This window comes from Lissotriton helveticus, chromosome 3_2, assembly GCF_964261635.1.
Source record: "Lissotriton helveticus chromosome 3_2, aLisHel1.1, whole genome shotgun sequence".
Classification (NCBI taxonomy): domain Eukaryota; kingdom Metazoa; phylum Chordata; class Amphibia; order Caudata; family Salamandridae; genus Lissotriton; species Lissotriton helveticus.
The window spans coordinates 494,861,115-494,880,330 of record NC_136062.1 but is presented as its reverse complement, the minus strand read 5'-3'; positions in this window follow the sequence as shown (position 1 = coordinate 494,880,330).

Genomic DNA, 19,216 nt, shown 5'->3' with positions numbered 1-19,216 from the left:
AATGTTATGTAAGTGTATTTGTAGAGCGCTCTATCACCAGGGAGGGTGTCCGGGCATAGACACATGGATAATGTTATGTAAGTGTATTTGTAGAGCACTCTATCACCCGGGAGGGTGTCCGGGCATAGACACATGGATAATGTTATGTTAAGTGTATTTGCAGAGCGCACTATCACCCGGGAAGGTGTCCTGGCATAGACACATGGATAATGTTATGTTAAGTGTATTTGTAGAGCGCACTATCACCCGGGAGGGTGTCCTGGCATAGACACATGGATAACGTTATGTTAAGTGTATTTGTAGAGCGCACTATCACCCGGGAGGGTGTCCGGGCATAGACACATGGATAATGTTATGTTAAGTGTATTTGTAGAGCGCACTATCACCCGGGAGGGTGTCCTGGCATAGACACATCAGGGCTCGACAAATCCACTCGCCCGCTCGCATTTGCGAGGGAGAATGGATGAGGGCGAGCTATTTTTAGGTCCTACTCGCCCTTTCTGGCGAGTAGGAATTCAAACTAACTTTTGTCCTCTGTCTTTAAAAACAGAGCAAAAGTGACAAGATAACATGATTTAAAGGCATTTTTATTGCTCATAAAGGAAATGAGCAATAAAAATGCCTTTAAATCTTGTTATCTTGTCACTTTTGCTCCGTTTTCAGAGACGGAGGTCAAGTGGGCTGGAGTCAGGTCGAGGGGATTTTCCATGGTACTAGACCTGCAGGACTAGTACCATTTTTCGGATTTGTTGAGCCCTGCACATGGATAATGTTATGTTAAGTGTATTTGTAGAGCTCTCTATCACCCGGGAGGGTGTCCTGGCATAGACACATGGATAATGTTATGTTAAGTGTAGTTGTAGAGCGTACTTTCACCCGGGAGTGTGTCCGGGCATAGACTCATGGATAATGTTATGTTAAGTGTATTTGTAGAGCGGGCCTTTTTTGTGTAGTGCCTTGAATGTGTGGGTGAGTAGTTTGAACTGTGGGTTCTTATGTATCTGGAGCCAATGGAGCTCTCTCACATGTTTTGTGATATGTGTTCTGAGTGAGAGGTTGAGGATGAGTCTGGCAGCTGCGTTCTCGGTGGTTTGCAGCCCTCTGGTGAGCTGTTTGATGATTTCTGCACAGAGAGAGTTCCCGTTGTACAGATAGGGCGACCACTGTGCCTTGCCAGGCCGGGTCGCCCCCACGCTCCTCCTGCTTCTGTTTTGCTGTTTTCCTGTTGCTGTTTTTGCTGCCACTCGCCTTTTCCCGTCTCTGCCTCCCTGCGGCCCCGCCCCCCGCCAACCAATTGGCCCCCACGCTCCCGCCACCCAGCGGACCCTCCCTCCCGGCTCCCTTCTTATGTCGCCTCCACGCTCGCGCAGCGGTTGGCGCGCCGATTGTGCGCCGAAGGTGCGCCAAAGGCAAGCCCGTCTGCGGCCGTCCGCGCCAGGACCGCGCCCAGTGCCAGGACCCCTGGCCCCCAACGGACCTACGACGACGCCACCCTCATCGCACTCAAACCCAACCCACCGAGAGCCTGCCACCGAGCCACCTCGAGACGCACCCACGGACCCTTCACCTGTCAGGCCTGCAAGTTCACCTGCCTCCGGACCTGCACCGCACCCGCCAAGCCAAGCACCAGCAGCAACCACCTCAAGTGCATCCTGCTCAACAGCCGCTCCGTCCACAGACACGCCATCGAACTTTGGAACCTGCTCGACACAACCTCACCAGACGTCGCCTTCCTCATGGAAACCTGGATGAACGCCTCCTCAGCACCCGACATCGCCATCGCCATCCCAGACGGATACAAGATCATCCGGAGAGACCGTGCCAACCAGACTGGAGGAGGCATCGCCATCGTACACAGGAACACCATCCGCATCACGACCGACTCCAACGACACCTTCACCACCGCCGAGTACCTCCACTTCCAGATACACACTGACCCAAAGACGACCCTCAGAGGAACCCACGTCTACAGACCCCCGGGATCACGTACACAATTCAGCGTAGACATCACGGACTTCATCAGCCTGCACGCCCTCCGCTCCGCTGACTACATCCTCCTAGGGGACCTCAACTTCCACCTGAAGAACAACAAGGACCGCAACACCACCGCCCTGCTGGAAAACCTCGCCAACCTCGGACTCAAGCAACTGGTCAACACCCCCACCCACTACGCCGGCCACACGCTTGATCCCGTCTTCTCAGCCAGCAAGCACATCACCTTCAGCCACTCCACCGGACTTCACTGGACCGACCACAGCTGCATCCACTTCAGCTTCAGAAGAACCACGACCCACCACCACCCGCAACAGGTTCCTCGCAGGAGCTGGAACAAGATCACCGCCGAGCAGCTCACCACCTCCCTCAGCCAGAACCCACCCGCCAGCACAACGGACCCCAACGAAGCAGCCCGCAACTTCACACAATGGCTGACCGCCTGCGCCGACTACCTCATGCCACTTAAGAACCCGCCCAGCAGACCCAGAAGCAAGTAGGCCTCCTGGTTCACCGGCGAACTCAAGAATTCCAAGAAGAACTGCCGCACCCTCGAGAAAGCCTGGCTCCGCAACCAGACCACAGACAACCGGACCGCCCTCAAAGACGCCACCCGCAAGCACCACCAACTCATCCGCACCACCAAGAAGAAATCACTGAAGGAACGACTGGACAACAACACCCACGACAGCAAGGAACTCTTCAACATCGTCAAGGAGTTCTCCAATCCCAGCACCAGCAACAACGACATCACTCCTTCACAAGATCTCTGCGACTCTCTCTCCTCGTACTACCACCGCAAGATTGCCGACATCCACAACAGCTTCGGCGCACCTTCCACGCACCCAATCATCGAACCAACGCCCGCCACCCTCCGCACCTGGACCACGGTGACCACCGTAGACACAGCCCGTACGATGAACACCATCCACTCCGGATCCCCAACCGACCCCTGCCCCCACCACGTCTTCAACAAGGCCGACTCCATCATCGCACCCCAACTCCGGGACGTCATCAACTCATCCTTCAACACCGCCACCTTCCCGGAGAGCTGGAAGCATGCCGAGCTCAGCGCCCTACTGGAGAAACAAACAGCGGACCCCACCGACCTCAAGAACTTCCGCCCCATCTCGCTTCTCCCTTTTCCTGCCAAAGTCATCGAGAAGACCGTCAACAGACAGCTTGCAGCCTTCCTCGAGACGAACGGATCCCTCGACCCCTCGCAGTCCGGGTTCCGAGCCAACCACAGCACCGAGACCGCCCTCATCACAGCCACCGACGACATCCGAGCCCTGCTCGACAACGGGGAAACAGCGGCCCTCATCCTCCTGGACCTCTCTGCAGCGTTCGACACCGTCTGCCACTGCACCCTAGTACAACGCCTCAGCAACATCGGGATCCAAGAAAAGGCACTGGAGTGGATCATCTCATTCCTCGCCGGTAGAACACAAAGAGTCCACTTCCCCCCGTTCCGATCTGAGGCCACCGAAGTCATCTGCGGCGTACCCCAAGGATCTTCGCTCAGCCCAACCCTCTTCAACGTCTACATGAGACCTCTTGCAACCATCGCACGCCAACACAACCTCAACATCATCTCCTACGCCGATGACACACAGCTGATCCTCTCTCTCACCCGAGACCCCGACACCGCCAGAAGGAGCCTACACGAAGGGATGAAAGACGTCACCGAATGGATGAAGAACAGCCGCCTGAAACTGAACTCAGACAAGACGGAAGTCCTCATCCTGGGACCATCGCCCTCCACCTGGGATGAGTCCTGGTGGCCTCCCGCCCTGGGCACCGCTCCCAAGCCAACAGACCACGCACGCAACCTGGGCTTCATCCTGGACTCCTCACTCTCGATGACCAGACAAGTCAACGCCGTCTCCTCATCGTGCTTGAACACCCTGCGTATGCTCCTAAAGATCTTCCGATGGATCCCCACCGAGACCAGGAAGACTGTCACCCAGGCACTCGTCACCAGCCGACTGGACTACGGGAACACCCTCTACGCGTGAACCACAGCCAAACTACAGAAAAAACTCCAGCGCATACAGAACGCCTCTGCCCGACTCATCCTGGACATCCCCCGACGCAGCCACATCTCCGGACACCTGAGGGACCTGCACTGGCTCCCCGTCAGCAAAAGGATCACGTTCAGGCATCTCACCCACGCACACAAGTCTCTCCACGACCTGGGCCCCAAGTACCTCAACGACCGCCTGACCTTCTACACACCCACCCGCCAGCTACGCTCTACAAGCCTCGCCCTTGCCGCCGTACCACGCATCCGAAGAGCCACCGCTGGAGGAAGATCCTTCTCCTACCTGGCAGCCAAGACATGGAACTCCCTCCCCATCCACCTCCGGCTGACACAGGACCACCTCGCCTTCAGGAAACTGTGGAAAAGTAAATTTTGCCATGTTATATGTGCCTACGTGTTCCCCATCTTATGCTATATGTGCATGATCGATATGCATGTATCCCCCTATGATCGATTAAAGACGCAATTATAGTTGTGTCCATCTCTAGTACGCCAGTTTCCAGTTCTCGTGAAAGCAACGAGTATTAGGCCTATGTTGCCACATTTTACAGTGTGCACGTTAATTCATTGAAATGTCCCCGTTCCTAGGCCTCAAAAGGGCCCGGACATCAGATTCAAGCTCCAGTCTCCTGAACCCACTCCGAGGAGCGATACAGCCCCCACCTGCATCCCTGACCCTTCACTTACTTCCTGCCTCGCAGTGCCCGGCTCGGCCTGGCTCTGTCTGCCTGTCTGCCAAGAATATGTTATGCTTCTAGTTATCAGTCCAGCCCTCCTTCTCTGCATTCCTAAGCTACTGAATCGCATCAACAGTTTCAGCCATGGTCTAGCCTTTCTGTCTCCATGTAAGAGAAATACTGTATTAATATTCATAGAATATTCCTAGCACACGCAATACATGTAGAATTATGCATGCACCAGTCTTAGTGTCAAGTAGCCTCTGCCCTGATAACTTTTGGATTCTATCAACATGTACTCCAAACACCAGATACCAGATATGATATAGGTACATGTTGCCCTGACACCGCAGACTTTAGTCTCCTCTTCTAGCGCAGAAGTCATAGCCCCCAGTTCCTCCTGGTAACACGTCATTGCCCGTTTGCGCGCACCACTAGGTTAAAGGTCCCAGCTGCTAAGGTAGCCCCCTCCATGTTTCCGCCCCATTTATGACACTTCTGTGACGTTTCACATCACATGTCTATGTATACGCCCTGTACACGCCTTCTTGTTACACCCATTTTGTCTTTATCTTTCGCGACTGCTACGAGTTACGCCTACTGCTACGCCTACTGTATTGGATGTAATGTAATTGTTTTAGTATATATACTGTGTACTGTTACTGAAAGGGATCCCTTATCCCTTACCCCCATGCCATTCCCATTCCCTGGCAGCTGCCTTCATTCTATTTCCGTGCAGGCTATCCCGTCCCTTCCCTTATGCCTGATTAAAGCCTGTAAGACTCTGATACCTCGAATCCTGTCTCTTATTTATTGAGCTATCTGTTTTATTCACTGTATTCAAAAATAGTACCGGTAATTAATTATTTATTTACCACATAATGGCGCCCGAACAGGAACTTGCCCTTTCCCCTCGCGCCGGCGAAGCCACGCAGGCCCCCTGACCCTCTGCAGCCGTGACGGAACCATACCGTGCACGTGCAGATATTTCTGCTTCAAGTATCCCTCAGGCACACGGAGGAGACGGAGGTTGCGGTCCAGCATCCAGACGAGGCGGTGAGGAACGCGGCGAGTCCCGACCAGAGCCCAAGCCAAGAGTACAAGGTCCGAGGTATCCGGAGGCCCACCTGTAACTGAAGTCCGAAGTTCGTAGTCCGACGTCGTAGCAGTCCAGTCCAGTCCGAGGCCTTCCGTTCTTGCTGCCCGGTGAGTACCGTTGCTGGGGTAGTATCTAGACAGGGTCAATTAATTTGTCTCTGGTCCAGTGGGTTTGGGTACGCAGATCCAGTCCGAAGTGTTCACCTAGGTGGACACGGGTCTTGACGTGTCTCTTTATGGGACCGGTATGTTTCGTACTGTTTTAGCAGTGCATCTAGTAATTCTAGTAAGTTTCGTTCTCGAGAAATTCATGTGTTCTGTTTTCAGTATACCAGGTAATATTCTGTTCGAACTGTTATTCTAAATGTTATTTAATGTGTTTTCAATGTCGTGGTATGAGTGATTTGTTTTTACTGTGTTTATCGTGTATTGTATTGTGTTCGGATTCAAGGCTAGAATGCCTCTGTTTTCCAAGTTACGTCAGTTAAAGACCAGAAAAGGGTTACTCGAGGAAGCAGTTCCTGTCCCGCCTAGGGACAGTCCAGGACATTTTATGTATCATAAGCATGGCTTAGGTGCCATATTATATCTAGACTTATGGGTGGACTATACCAAGGAGTTAGAAGAGAAATATAGATGGCCCATATCAGGTACATGGGATGCCGAGTGCATCATGCGAGTAGAAGAAGCATTATGGAAAAAGAAAGCCAGACAGTCCCAGAAAGATGCCATCGAGTTATGGCGCAAAGAATCTCATAAAAGAACCGAAAAAGAAATCAGAAAAACAGAATTAAGTAGGGAATCCTCAGAAAGAGCCCAAGAAAGGGAATTAATCGAAGTAGGTGAACGCATTAAAGCAGAACAGTCCGACAGACAGAGAAATGCCCTTATTAAGGGTATGTATCCTCTTCTTGCCGAGGGCTTGCCAAAAGCAACCCCGGAAGCACCAGGTAATTTTCCGCCGCCATTGGTCCCGATTAAGCTACGTCACAAACCGACCGCAGCTGATATTTTTCTCTCGTCCTATTTGGACGATACAGTCCCAGAATATGCAAATCCTGGTCCGCCTGTTCCCGTAAATAATGTAATTCCTGTTCCTCCAGCCACCGGGGCCGTGGGTACAGCTCACGTTACCGCACCCGTTACAGCATCTGTTACAGCACCCCCGGCCCAACCCACAGTACATGTACCCGCCACATCAGTCACTCTCCCAGCACGTACAGTACACACCGACGATTCTAGTTTAGGAGCCACGGGGGGAGATCCTCCTGGTACCCCGCCTCAACACAGACGTATGACGCTACATGAACTAGCGTTACAGCGTACGCCAAAAGTTAATACATTCACAGATATCAAGCGAGCACTTACCGAATGTCGTTATGATCCAGTTCCAGGCGATGGTACTATGGTCATATATTCATTACGTTTAAGACGGGTGACCGACTATTTGGACACCCTGCCCGATATGAGAGAACATCTAGACAGAATATATCGTTTTATCCGTACAGGAGTGAATCCAGAAAGTATTCGCGACGCCATGGCTCAAAGAAAAGTCGAGACTCAGCTCATGCTTTTAAAGTTTTTAATTAACTGTTTAATAAGAGAACAAGATTATCCGGAAAAAGATCAAGAAGAAATGAAAGTCCTGACCAGGTGGAGTGACCATATAGCCGAGGGAAGACACAAGACACAGAACTGTATAGAGAGTATGTACAAGAAAATTCGTAGGGAAATAATAAAGTTACACGAGAAACGAGAAGCAACACAAGCAACCGAGAAAGAAGACAACTCTTCTAATGAAGAGGTAGACGACGAGAATCCCTCCAGAATAGCAGATGTAGGTAGAACTAGACTTTCCGACCGACATTCACGCCTAGATCACCAGAAAGTTTTCCCTCCTCCAGCACCAGAACAGGGTTCTCTTGAGCAAGTATTCCAAGCTACCGATCACATTCTGAAATCGCGAATAGGTTATAGTGAGCTCAGTACAATACATGAACAAGAACTAGCCCGATCAGCAGTCCGGTGGACTACTGATTCTACCACTTTTCCAGACGAAATAGTGGCACAAATGTTTCTGAAACTGCCCCCAGCCGAGCAGCGACTGGTGGGTATGTATATGATCCAGCACCTCATTACACTGTATGAGGGACAGCATTCGGATCCAGGTCCACTACATGATGTCTTGAACGAGTTACTCCAGTACAGATGGAGAGGTCTAGGTACTGATTTAATTAGTGTCATTCTAGAACAGCGCCACAAATATCGAACGTTTCTGAATCCACATTTTGTTCACGTCTCACCTCCAGAAAGTAAATCATTTTACATAGATAGACAGAATCCGTTACGTGAAGTACACCCAGTTAGGACAACGGGTGGTGATCTAGAACGAGTATTTGTTTACACCCCCATCACAAAAATGGAACTCTTAGAGATGAAAAAGCTAATTCCCTGTCACGATAAAGATCCAGCAGGGTTCCACCGTGAATTAAAAGACATGCTCCGTATGGGAGAATACAAGTATCCGGATATCATTAAAATGTTAAAGGTCCTGTTGCCCGCGGGTGTATATGAAAAACTCAAGGAAAAAGAATGGGAGGTGGGAGAGAAAAAGATAGATTGGACAGCTCTAGAAGCTGAAGATAATACACGAGTACCAGGTACCGGTCTGGGGGAGAAAGCTAAAGATTTGCCCGAGTTATTGATACAAGTTTTGCCGAGATTACTAGCCACGAAAAAGGAAGATTGGGATGCCATCTCAGCTTGCAAACAGAAACAAGATGAAGACACTAGTGATTTTTATTCTAGATTTGAAAAATGTTTTATTATTAACAGTGGTCTGAAAACAAGTAGTGAATCGTACCCTCATCTTTTTGTTACCAAACTAGTCGAGAATTCAAGTCCACAAGTTAAAAATCGAGTATTGAAAGTCGAAAGTACCTGGCAAGCTAATACTCCGTCACAGATGCTTCAAATGCTTCAGTATCACCAGAACAGAATCAGGGAAGAGCAGGAACACGAAAGGAGACGTATGAAAGACACGAAAATGAAAGTATTAGTTGCACAATCTGTTCCACAAGACAGTCAGAAGAGGGGTCCGAATCAAGCCAGTCATCCTGCAGCTCCCGTTAAAGGGACCTGCAATTACTGTAAACAGCCAGGTCATTTTATAAACGAGTGTGCAGTTCTGAAACATAACATAGCTACTGGTAAAACTAAAGAAAGACCACGTCCGCCTAGACAAGAACAAGTTTCACAGACTTCTCAGCCACCACAGAATGCACAACAGACAGTTACAGCACCGCAGCCTATCGCTGCAACACAGCATGTTACACAGCAGATGTACCAGTATGCCCAGACAGAGTATCCAGATTATCAGCCGTATTCATGAAACAGCCTAGAGAGGGAGGTAGGCTTGCCTCTCATCGAGATACCTGTAGATCAAGAGGGTCCCTATGTACACAGTCAAGTATTAGGGAATGACAGAAAGTTTCTGATTGATACAGGGGCAAGTAGGACTACCATCAGTCATGACGAGGTTCCAGGGGCTCTGCTCTCAGGCTCTAGAAATGTTTCCCTTGGATTTTCAGGAAAGCCTATTGTTAATGAAATATCGAAACCAGTTACTCTAGAAGTTGATCAATTGTCCCGAACTACTGATTTGTTATTGACGAAATCTTGTCCCGAAAATTTGTTAGGCATTAAGACATTGAAAGAATTAGGAGCAGTAATTTGTTGTTCCCCAGAAGGGGTCCGCTTATTCTTGCGCGACTTCAAAGGTCATTATGTATTACGAGATTTTGATCCAAGATTATTGAATGTACCACAGCATTTATGGGCGCAAGGTCCAACTGATGTAGGTTGTATGCATATCACACCCCATCGTGTGACTCTAAAGCAAGGTGTGGTTTTACCACGAATCAGACAGTACAAATTGCCACCTGAGGCTGTAGCAGCCTTATCCAAAATTATTGACGAACTGATTGCCCAAGGAGTGGTTGTAGAAACTGACTCCAATGTATGTAATTCTCCTATCATTCCAGTCCTGAAACGTACTGATCCAAATGCACCTCCAGTTTATCGATTAGTGATTGACCTTCGAGAACTTAATAAATGTATCATACCCCAGTACCCAGTAGTCCCAGATATTTCATCCCTCTTGACAGCCATTGATTCTGAAGCTACGTTCTTCACAGTTATCGATCTCAAGAACGCATTTTTCAGTGTCCCTATTCATCCAGACAGCCAGTTCCTTTTCGGTTTCTGTTTAAATGGAAGAAGCTATAAATTCACACGAGCTCCTCAAGGTTTTACAGAAAGCCCTAGTATTTATAGTCAAGCACTTAAGAGACAACTAGACAATATTCACATGCCAACTGACACTGCCCTGCTCCAGTATGTCGATGATCTACTGATCACAGCCCGTTCTGAACGTGACTGCGAGCGAGCGTCACTTACAGTTCTGTATTTTCTGGCCGAGATGGGGCACAAGGTGTCCCCTTCCAAATTACAATTCTGTGTCCAGCAAGTGGTTTACTTGGGACACTTACTGTCCAAGTGGGGTAGGCAGTTGACACCTGACCGTATCCAGTTAATAGCACGTCTTCCACAGCCCAAGACACAGAAGGAGGTACGAGCTTTTATCGGCCTCACTTCTTACTGCAGACAATGGATTCCTCAGTATGCATTTCTAGCCAAGCCACTGATACAGTTAACGACACAGGAGGCAGCCACATCGACTGTCCTCCCTTGGACCCAGGAACATACACTTGTTTTTAATGAGTTAAAGAAAGCCTTATGTCAAGCACCTGTTCTAGCAATACCGAACTACAGTAAGCCTTTTACACTTTTTGTCACAGAACGTGATGGTACTGCATTATCTGTTCTCACACAAGATCAAGCAGGACAATACAAGCCCTGTGCTTATTTTTCGAGCACATTAGATCCAGTGGCCCAGGCTCTGCCTGCGTGCCTCAAGTCAGTTGCAGCCACAGCTCTAGCAATCAGACAAAGTGATTCCATAGTGTTAGGACACTCCCTGACAGTACAAGTTCCACACTCCGTGGAAGTTCTTTTAAACCGAAGACAGACTCAGCACTTGACAATTGCACGTTTAACAGGTTATGAACTGACACTGTTTCAGCCACACATAGAAATCAGACGCTGCAACATTCTAAATCCTGCTACACTGTTACCGTCAGTTACTTCAAATCCTGCCACACATGACTGTGTGGAAGTTGTTAACACTATGACAAAGCCAAGACAAGACCTGACAGATATTGCATTACCCGATCCCGACCTGACACTTTATGTGGATGGTTCATGTATGAGAACAAGTACAGGAGAACTAGTAGCCGCGTATGCAGTAACTACTGACACCGAAGTTATAGAAACACATCGTATTGATACCCTGTCTGCTCAAGCAGCAGAGCTAGTCGCTCTGACCCAAGCCTGCATACGTGCCAAGAACCTGAAAGTGAACATATACACAGATTCACGTTATGCATTCGGAGTTGTACACGACTTTGGAGTGCTCTGGCAAGAACGAGGTTTCATGACTTCTCATGGAACTAAGATCCAGCATGGTCTCCTCATCCAAGCTCTGTTAGATGCAATACATTTACCGACAGCTATTGCTATCATGAATTGCAAGGCACATACGAAAGTCACTGACATCATTTCCCAAGGTAATGATCTAGCAGATCGAACAGCCAAGCTCACAGCTCAGACTCCAGACATTCCAGTTAACACGACACAGACACTCACTCCAGATCAGACTACTTGTATGACAGTTAAGGACCCTACACAAGATGTCATAGACATACAGTTACATGCTACTCCCGAAGAAATCAAGAAATGGTCCGAACAAGGAGGGGTCCAGACAGATCAAGGATGGTTGACGAAGGTAAAAGCCACATGGTTTCTCCCCGACTCTATGGTTCAAGTCATTATTAATACCGCACATAGTCCAGCACATCTAGGAGAAAAAGCTATGTTAGACAGTATTCAGAACCTTTGGTTCAACAAGCATTTACGAGCTGCAGCCAAGCAGAAAGTACGTACCTGTATGATATGTTGTCAGTTCAATCCAGGTAAAAGTGTCCCGGTGGAACAAGGTGGATTCCAACCTCCTGACCACCCTTTTGAAGTCCTCCAGATGGATTATATTCAGATGGAGCGATGTCGAGGTTTCAAGTATGTCCTCGTAGTCGTATGCGCTTTGTCCAGGTGGACAGAAGCATATCCAGTTCCAGATTACACAGCTGCGACCACTGCCAGGCAGTTGGTTCGTGAGTTCTTTCCCCGCTATGGACTTCCTAGGGTCGTGTATTCAGATAACGGCCAGCCATTCTCATCCGAGCTCATGAAACAAGTTTCCCTTCTGTTAGGGTACCAGTGGAAGTTCCATTGTGTACGCCATCCTGAAGCAGCCGGTCTCGTAGAGAGACATAACCAGACTTTGAAAATCCGCATCGCTAAAGTGTGTACAGAGAAAGGTGTAGATTGGTTAGTAGCTCTGCCAGTCGCTCTTTTTTATATGAGAATGGTTGCACATTCCAGATCAGGTCTGTCCCCGTATGAGGTCGTATTCGGCCGCCCTCCAAACATGTGGGGTACACCTAGACCCCGTAGTATTACAGATGTTTCCAGTAATATGCTGACAGATTACCTAGCTTCCTTGATGTCTGCCCTACACTCTTGTCGTTCACAGGTTGTCGCTGCATTTCCAGACAACACTGAGGTGAAACCGCATGAAGTTGTTCCGGGAGAATTTGTCCTGGTGCGCAATTTTGATCGTTCAAGTCCGTTGGAGCCCCGTTGGAAGGAGCCCCAGCTGGTGTTATTGACAACAAGGACTGCCGTCAAGCTAGAGGGTCGCAAGGGCTGGGTGCATACCAGTCATATTAAGAAATTCCATGGATTGCGACAAAAGACATTTATTAAAGACTGCCCTATTCTTAAGGACTGCCCAAAGACAGACTCTGAATTCAAACTACCCCTGTTAGAGAAAACTCCGCAGCAGGAGTATAAAGCTAAACTCCGGTCTAGTAAAATAAGTCAGCCAGTTTAATTGTCTAAGTCCCTCTCGGGTGAAACGGTTAGACAGGTTCCTGACATGTATGAGACAGACCCACATAGTGAGAGAGTTAGTCAAAACTCTAAAAGATGTATTATCGTTCTATTCTTTTTATTATTTTTGAGTCTTATGATTACATGCATAAGTTATGCTTTACATTTATGTTTTCCAATTTCACATGTACATATGCTTTCTAATGTTACAGTAGAGCACACATTTAGTGATCTGCCTCCTCACGAGCTATCCTATCGTCTTGCTATGCGTAACAACACATTCATCCGAATGTTGCACTATTCACACCAGACCAGCAATGCCACTAATTGTTGGGTGTGTGGTCGACTCCCCCCTTTCCAGACACCAAAGGGAGTTCTGCCACTCTTTCCCTATCCGTTTTCACATAATGGTTCGTGTGGAGCATGGTCCACGTTGACATCATCTTCAAATGATATGTCCCTTCTGAATCGAACATGTTTCCCAGACAAGCAAGCTCTTTCCCATAGAACAGGGTTAGATCTAGAAAATGAAGTATATGATTTAGGTAATTATTCCTCGAATTTCATGGTCCTGAATGTTCAGTCCGATACTACTCCAGATTTGCCTGCTATTTCAGTACTACCAGTTAAAGGCGAATTATGTGTCAGAAAGAATGGTTCCGCACATGTAGGACATAGTGATTGTACTACTATTGTCGAGTATAGTGACAGTGGGAAATCTATTTTCAAAGCCTCACGTCATTCTTATTTTGTTTGTGGTCAGACCGCATATGTCCGTCTGCCCCTCGATTGGGATGGAACATGTTACATTGCCTTCCTACTGCCACCAGTTTTTCTAGCCCCATCCGATTATCACAGAAACACACATCTAGTACACGTTAGACATAGAAGGGAGATCGAGTCCCCAATTGTCGATCAAACTGAAACTGCTCTAGAACAATATCAAGACTTTAATAGAGGTTTCTTTTTCTTTATAGGTCCTGTCCAGAATAGTAAGTTAATACGTAGGTTAACCAGAACCCTTGAAGCAGTAGTGAATGAGAGTACTTCCGCTCTAGGTAACTTAACTGAAGAGCAATCTGCTATGAGATTTGTTGTGCTCCAGAATCGTCTCGTTCTTGACGTCTTACTGGCCGATAGAGGAGGAGCTTGTAGAGTCATCGGATCTAGTTGCTGCATTTTCATTCCTAATAACGCGCCGTCTGTTTATTCAGCTATAACCAGACTTCATAAAATTGCCCATCAGTTACACCAGAATCCAGGCACCTGGACATGGTCCGGTTGGCTCTGGAGTATTATATCTGCCTGGGGATGGAAAGTATTGTCATTCCTAGGTATCGCAGTAATGATCATATTCAGTTGCTGCCTCTGTTTACAATGTGGCCCTGCGATTTGCGGCATGTGTGCTACCTCTTGTATTCCTAGTCCTAAATCCCGTTCCAAGACAATTCGAGACGAGCAAATGATGCTATATGAACAGATAGATGGTATCATGAATATTGATGTTTCCTGATGGAAACGTAGGGCACAAGGAGGGAATGTGGAAAAGTAAATTTTGCCATGTTATATGTGCCTACGTGTTCCCTATCTTATGCTATATGTGCATGATCGATATGCATGTATCCCCCTATGATCGATTAAAGACGCAATTATAGTTGTGTCCATCTCTAGTACGCCAGTTTCCAGTTCTCGTGAAAGCAACGAGTATTAGGCCTATGTTGCCACATTTTACAGTGTGCACGTTAATTCATTGAAATGTCCCCGTTCCTAGGCCTCAAAAGGGCCCGGACATCAGATTCAAGCTCCAGTCTCCTGAACCCACTCCGAGGAGCGATACAGCCCCCACCTGCATCCCTGACCCTTCACTTACTTCCTGCCTCCCAGTGCCCGGCTCGGCCTGGCTCTGTCTGCCTGTCTGCCAAGAATATGTTATGCTTCTAGTTATTAGTCCAGCCCTCCTTCTCTGCATTCCTAAGCTACTGAATCGCATCAACAGTTTCAGCCATGGTCTAGCCTTTCTGTCTCCATGTAAGAGAAATACTGTATTAATATTCATAGAATATTCCTAGCACACGCAATACATGTAGAATTATGCATGCACCAGTCTTAGTGTCAAGTAGCCTCTGCCCTGATAACTTTTGGATTCTATCAACATGTACTCCAAACACCAGATACCAGATATGATATAGGTACATGTTGCCCTGACACCGCAGACTTTAGTCTCCTCTTCTAGCGCAGAAGTCATAGCCCCCAGTTCCTCCTGGTAACACGTCATTGCCCGTTTGCGCGCACCACTAGGTTAAAGGTCCCAGCTGCTAAGGTAGCCCCCTCCATGTTTCCGCCCCATTTATGACACTTCTGTGACGTTTCACATCACATGTCTATGTATACGCCCTGTACACGCATTCTTGTTGCACCCATTTTGTCTTTATCTTTCGCGACTGCTACGAGTTACGCCTACTGCTACGCCTACTGTATTGGATGTAATGTAATTGTTTTAGTATATATACTGTGTACTGTTACTGAAAGGGATCCCTTATCCCTTACCCCCATGCCATTCCCATTCCCTGGCAGCTGCCTTCATTCTATTTCCGTGCAGGCTATCCCGTCCCTTCCCTTATGCCTGATTAAAGCCTGTAAGACTCTGATACCTCGAATCCTGTCTCTTATTTATTGAGCTATCTGTTTATTCACTGCATTCAAAAATAGTACCGGTAATTAATTATTTATTTACCACAAAACAACTCAAGACCTGGCTGTTCGAGCAGTAGCAACCCCCTCCCACCAGCGCCTTGAGATCCTTCCGGGTGAGTAGCGCGCGATACAAATGCCATGATTGATTGATTGATTGATTGACTGGTGATGAGTGCATGGATGACAGGCTTCTGGTGTTGCTTTTGAGTCATTTGAAGATTTTCTTCAGCATTTTCAGTGTGTGAAAGCTGTGACGACGTTGGCATGGGCGATCATGATCCCTACATCACGTGTGTGCAATCTGGGGTGGGAGTAGGTCCTATGGTGGATGGCCATCAGGTGGAGTCCTGTGGGCAGGTGTTGTTTCCAAAGATCAACACATCTGTCGTGTCAGTGTTGAGTTTGAGACAGTTGGATTTCATCCATGTCATGCAGGCGGTAAGCTTGTTCCTTGTGTTGGTGGTTTTATTCAGAGAGGGACAGTATTAGTTGCATGTCGTCGGTGTAGAAGAGGATGGTGATGTAGTAGGCATGGATGACGTTGGCCAGTGGGGTTATGTAAGTTTTGAAGAGGGTCCGGCTTAGAGATGAACCTTGAGGTGCTCCGCAGATGAGATTTCCGGTTTCCAAGGACTATGATATCCGGTTGACTGTCTGAGTTCTTTTTGTCAGGAAGGAGCAGATCTATCATAGGCAGGTCCTTGAGTCCCATCTCGTGAAGGTGTCCGTGAGGTTGAGGTGTGATACCATGTGAAATTCTGCCAAGAGGTCCAATAGGATTAAGACCCCACTCCCTTCTCCGGCTATGATCATGTGTATTGCATAGGTGGGTGCGTGAGTGCTGTTTCCCTGCTGTGGTGGGGCCTGAATCCCGACTTGGTGGCCATCTTAGCCAGATCTAGGCATGATTTGTTCGCTTTGGAAGCAGCTTTGTATTTCTGTAATTTTAAACACTGATTCACCAGTGCATAACGGGCATAACGCACTGCATATACTTTAGAAAAGGGCAAGTTGGCATATTTTTTAGCACACTGTTTTTAATGTTGCTCACTTAAAATCACGAACAAACGCCTTTGTGCACCTTGTCTCCCCCGCACTGGGATCCTGTAGCCTTTTGCTTTCCGGTCCGCCACAGCTTGTGCTGGTTGAGCGGAGAAAGCCTCTGACATCACTTCCGGCGGAAGCGCGGTTAGCGCTCCGGTGGTTGTGGCATACACGGCCATAAAAGCAGATGCCAGGCGTTGGACTTGGCCCATTTCCCCCAAAATCTTTCGCTTTTCACCCCCCTGTTTAGGATGTCTTCCCCATGGTAGTAAAACTGTATAGGCCATGTATGGTATAAGATGCCCTGTTTAACATGAAAATGTGACGCAACGGTGTGCAGTTATTAATCCCTCATCAAGAAAATGTACCCTGATGGAATGCTGCATTTAAAATGGATGCCATGGCTATGTGTTGTGCTACCTGACTGCAGTAGGTTAGCGGTCTAGATGTTCGGTACCCAGCAATCCCAGCATTTGGGGGGGAAGCATGGCACCCAGGGTGCTCTACTCCTCCCTCTGAGCCAGTTAGAACTATTTTGCCTGAGAATTCTAGAAGCTTCTGCCATTGACTGGTAGGTGGGTTGAGGGGCATATAAATAAGGGGGCTGTGCCACCATGTGCTGCGACAGAGCTGGGACACGAATGTGAGGGGACCAGCTGCCAGGGGATACCGCCACTTAGACCTGTGTGCTGGACCCTGCACCTATCTAGAACCACTCTGCTGCCCCCAGGGCTAGTGGAAGCCCCACTGCAGGAGTTCAGGCTGAAAATGTAAATGTAAATTGATACTTGTATAGCGCACTACTGGCCCGCAAGTGTCTCAAGGCGCATGTACGAATACCGCTGTGGAACCCATCCTGGCTTTCCCTGTGAGGTTTCCACTCCTGGGCACCCCCAAGGTGGAGGCCAGGCATCCTTAGCGTTGTGGGGGCCGTTGTGGAGATTAAGCAAGCTATTGCCCAGAGTTGCAGAGTGGGACCCATGATTAGAGTAGGCACGAAGGCGAGAATGATCAGGTCCGTGGAATTTTTAGAGCCCAAGACCCGCCGAGGCGGGGAATTGAACCCTGGTCCCGGGCTAGACCTCTGCATCAGGGTCTGCCGCTCTAACCATTGAGCCACACTTCTCCACAGCCACACCGGGTGCTCACCCAGCATATGCCTGCTAACAGAGCGAGTGCCTACCTCGCGTAGCGTGGCCCCTGACGGAGGGAGCCTGACCCTTGTCACTGCCCGAAACACTGCCACGGACCCGGCGTCCCAAATCCCACCGAGGCGCTGGCCTGGAGAGCGCCTGTGGGACGAAATCACTGCCGCTGCCCGGCGCCTGGCGTAAGGAGTTCCTGTGGGGTCCCCCGGATCCTGGGGAGGACCCACGCGATCTCGGGAAAGGCCGCGCTAGGCTTTAGAAGCTGGCAAGGGAGTCGTCACATGGGTAGGGGAGCCAGCGATATCACCAGCCGTGCCCCCTGCCTGCCGCGCTCCGATTGGGCACTGTAACTGCACCCCCGCAGGCCACACTGCCATTGGCGGCTGCGGGCGTGCCCACCAGCAGCGAGCCTTTGGATTTGTTCCTGGGCCCCTGAACGCCCGAGGCCGAGGAAGCGCCTGTCTGGAGGAAACAGAGGGGGGCCTCGAGGCACATTCTCGGTGCCAGCCCCCCCCCCCCTACTACATCGGAGCCCAGTGAGTGGGGCTCAGCTGAGTGGGAGTTGGTGGGTGTGTCGGGGCACAGGGTCGGCGCCCGCCCCCAGGAACAGTATTGCTCTCTAGGTGCCCCGTCTGTCAGCGGGCACCTGCAACGTTGGGCCCAAGACTGCTCGTCTAGAAAGGAACCGAGGCTCCTGAACTGGGCTGAAGAGCGGCTTATAGCTGGTTGTGTAGTACCTAGGGAGGACCCGCTGGAGTTATATAAATGTATGTTTCCCCCAAGGTGCGCCCTGAGGTAATGCCTGATGCCCCGCACCCTTTGTCGGATGCCCCCTGCTAAGGTGATCATGCTCAGGTTATGCCTAAACTAAGGCGATAGATTTCCACAGGCTTGTGTCCGGTGCTAATGCTTATGCCCCCATGGTAAGTGTGATTTATGCCTGACATGTTTTAGGTGTACCTCCTGTTGCTAATGTTGTTGATGCCATGTTTATGCGCACAGGGTTGCTGGCCTAAGTAGTTTATGCATAATGAGCTTTCATGCCTAGTGTTTCTTTCCCTCACATTGATATTGCTGATATTTCGAGTCATGTGATAACGTCTTGTCTTTATTTCAGCCCTGGAAACTAACGGACTTACCTTTTTATTCTTTTTCTGATTACCCCAGTAAAAAATCCCCCTGGTATACATTGCCCTGGCGCCCGTTGACGCCCCCCTGTGATTACTGTGTCTTACTTTTGCAGGTTGGAGACAATACATGAGTTATTCTTTTTCATCCAAACCTGTGTTGTGTCTCTTTTTGTGCTGTGCCTGGTGTGTTGTCTGTGGGTACTACGTGGATGCTTCACACATGTCCTCAGGAGTTTGGCCTGCCCGCTCTGCTCCATGCTAATCTCGTAGAATTGGCAACCCCATTTCTAACATTGTTGGTGAGCGGTGGGATAGGAC